General features: G+C 40.1%; 1 pseudogene; it reads left to right on the top strand.

Moving 5' to 3' along the window:
• Positions 1-2,554: 2,554 nt before the first annotated feature.
• On the top strand, positions 2,555-3,302 carry LOC146177315 (uncharacterized; annotated as a pseudogene).
• Positions 3,303-3,655: the final 353 nt, after the last annotated feature.

Genomic DNA, 3,655 nt, shown 5'->3' with positions numbered 1-3,655 from the left:
TAAATACAAACAGGCTTATCATTTATATTCCGTTCCACCAGTCCACTTCTATAAAATTACCAAATATGTAAAATTTATCTCATATTGTACCTAAAAACCTATTACCTCTGCAACTGATGAGGAGCTTCTGGTATGTCACACTTCTTATCCCTTTATAATTCGTGAATGATCTAATTAATGGCCATGGTCTCATTTATTTATTTTTTACTAATGTTAACCCTTACTGAGGGTCATGACAGGGAGGGAATCAACAATGAATATAAAATCAATAATATATCGAAAATTTCAAATGACAGAATACAGTAGCAAACACTTTGAGTTACACTTATACAAACACAGTGTCAGAAAGCTACTGAGCTAGAACAAATGACAGAGAAAGCGAAAAAGCACGTACAAAGTAATAGGACGCGACGCACTGGAGACGACATGTCAGAGTTTATTAAAGTATTGATCGAGACTTTTCTGGAATGCTGTTTTACTGGCACTTTGTACAACATGAGTAGGCAATTTCTTCCAGAGTTCTATTGCGACAGGAAAAAAAGATTCAACCTAGCGCTGTGCTCATTAGGCGAGTGGAAGTACATTTTCTTATATATATTTACATCGTCATGCAGTATTTGGTGCAGTACTGTCAATTTTTGCTTTATTCTTCGCGTTTCTAACGGCTCAAGGTTGCAGGAGTGCAACATTTCAGTGGCCGAATCAGTCCTCCTATATCTGCCACAGATAAAGCGTGCCGCACGTCGTTGTATTTCACGACATTATCTTGCATTACCTTTTGGTGAGTATTCCAGGCTGCTGAATCATATTCGAGCACTGGTCGAATGAATGTCTTATATGACAATAACGTCACATCGTTTGTTGCCCTAGACAACTTCGCTCTCAAAAAGCTGAGCTTTTTAAAAGCATCCGATGAAACTGCTTTAACATGCATGCGTTAATTTATATCATGTGCAATAGTTACCCAAATAATTAAAGCTAGGCATCTTTGTCAAGTAGTTGTTACCTATAGAGTATTGGAAAGTAGGTGGATTTTTCTTCCAAGTAATATGTGTGAAAGTTGTTTTACCGTAATTAACCTGTATTTTTCATTTTTGACAGCAGTCATTGAATGCATCTGGCCATTGGTTAATTTTATACTGGTCTTCCATAGAAGATACTCCTCCATATATTAAACAACCATCAACAAAAAGTTTAATTTTTACAGGTAATTCAACAGCAGTCACGATGTCAGTTACATAGAGGAGAAAAAGCAATGGTCCGCGCAAAGGCCCTCGAGTGCACATCCAATAATCCCGATTCACAGCCTCTAACACGTACAACCTGCTTACGGCCACACAGGTAGGCTTCATTCCATTTCAAAACCTCATAATGAAATCCTATTTCATGCAGTTTAAGAAGCAAGTAATTGTGCGTCACTTTCTCAAAGGCTTTCGCTAAATCTACACATATAATGTCAATCTGTTGACTGTCATGTAAAGCCTTTGCCATGTAAAGACTTTACGTGACGGTCATGTAAAGCCTCTATACGTTGCCTGGTCGTTGAGAGCCCTCGGCAGAAACCATGCTGGTGGTCATTAGCTTTTCCATTAGCCTCGAGGTACACAGAGATATGTCTCGCTATGATGCCTTACATGAGTTTGCAACAAACTGAGGTACGCGACACAGGTCGATAGTAGGTTACGAGCATTCGGCTACCATTTTTATATATGGGCATAACGGCAGCACAACGGCAATCTTCTTCTACGGAATGCACTTGGAGCGATTTGTCGAAAATGGCAACCAAGTAAAGAGACACACATTCGGCATATCTTTTCAGAAATGCAGTGGGTATTTCATCGGGACCACCTGCCCTCTTCGCATTTAGATCTAGTAATAGCTGAAGTACGTCCCTTTGCGTAAAATAAATGTTTTTGCATTGAACTGACTTTTCCCCGTGCGAAATCTACGTGATCAGTGTTAAGTTTCCGGCAGATTTCGTGAAGACGGTTTGAAAGAAATGAATAAAACAGTCCGCTGCCTCCAACTTTGCAGTCAGAATCGTTGTTCCGAATTTTATCTGCTTTATACCTTGAGTTTTTTTACCTAAATCACGGCAAAATTGATTGGGAGAGGTATTGAGATAGCCGGTTAATGGTTCATCTAAGTAGCATTGCTCCGATACTGATACAGCAGCTTTTATTCTTTGACGTAGTTCTATCAGGGTGGCAGGAGTAAATTGCTTCCTACATAATCTATGTAGCCTGCGTTTCATGTGTATGATATCTCTGGTTATCCATGGGTTGTGTTTCCGTATCACTTTGCGCTGTGTGGGAACAAAACGATCCACGCCAAATATTATTATATCGTTTGACCGCTGCCATAAGTGCTCCACGGATTCCTGCTCGAGGGCTAACTCAAATTCACGAAAAGAAATTTCTACGTAATCCAATATAGATGTCTCGTGGGCCGTGCGTTATCTTTCACTAGCACCTGAGGGGCATACTTTGTACAAGCACTGTACCTGGAAGGCACCCTCCGTTCGCCTAAGGCAGAGAACAATGCGTTGTGGGAAACCGAGTCGAGTCGGGTGGAAATCGAGTACGTGGACACATTCAAATCATTAGGTGTAACGTTTAGCAGTACGATGACATGGGATGCCCATGTTAATAATATTGTGTTAACGCTTTCTAGAATTGTCGGAATTACTTCACGTAACAGGCAGATTCTACCTATCAAAACTAAAATTACTTTATATTATGCATTTGTTTATTCGCACCTTAGCTATTGCCTCCTTGTCTGGGACCATACAACGGTATCTAATGTCATTAAACTGCAAACATTACAAAAGAAAATGCTTCGCGCAATTGTCAACGGGACGTATGATTCGCCTACTTAACACATTTACCTACATTATAATATTGTAAATTTCAGCAAATAATTTGACTACAGATTTGCATGTCTCTATAAATCCACGATAAAAAAGGGTGATTCATTTTTTTCTGAAATTGTTCCTATTACATGTCGCCACTCATCATACGACATCAGACTGCAGAGTAGGTTTGCATTACCAAAGTGCAGAACTAACTATGGGTTTTGTATGTTGAGATTTATTGTGCCAAAGTTCCTAAATACCCCTTTGAGTGACCAAGTGAATATTATGTCTTTTTCTTCCATTCGTAAAAGCTTTATTCAGCAATCTATGCTACAATGATGTCAATTGTGTTTGAACGTACTGTGCCACTCTGTGTTATAGCCTCACGGTCTTCTGCGTCTATTATTGCTGCCAGTTATGAGATATGTTCTGTCAACCTTGTTCTGTAGATGCACTAGTATTCATTTTTTTTACCAGTGGTTGTTCTTGCCTTGTGCCTACTGCTGACTTGTACGGGTGGTGAGGCCCGTCAAGCGGTGCATAATTCGCTGCTTTTTTCTCACCATCCCCAGTTTGTATGTACAAACTGAAATAAAGATTGATTGATTGATTGAGTTTTTTTCGAACGTACAGGCTGGCTCCATACAGAGGGCGCCGCTTCTTTTTGAACGCGCACAGGATGGCCTGCAGTAGTAACAGGGTAGAAGTTTTGTTCCCATCAGCAAAGCCAACCTGGAAGCGATGATACCTGTTGTTAACTGCAAGTCGTTGCAGCAACACTTTTGCGAAAGCCTATACAGC

The sequence above is a fragment of the Amblyomma maculatum genome, chromosome 10, assembly GCF_055883805.1.
Source record: "Amblyomma maculatum isolate TAMU_Amacu chromosome 10, ASM5588380v1, whole genome shotgun sequence".
Classification (NCBI taxonomy): Eukaryota; Metazoa; Arthropoda; class Arachnida; order Ixodida; family Ixodidae; genus Amblyomma; species Amblyomma maculatum.
The sequence above is the reverse complement of the archived record's forward strand: the minus strand, read 5'-3'. Positions and strand labels throughout refer to the sequence as shown.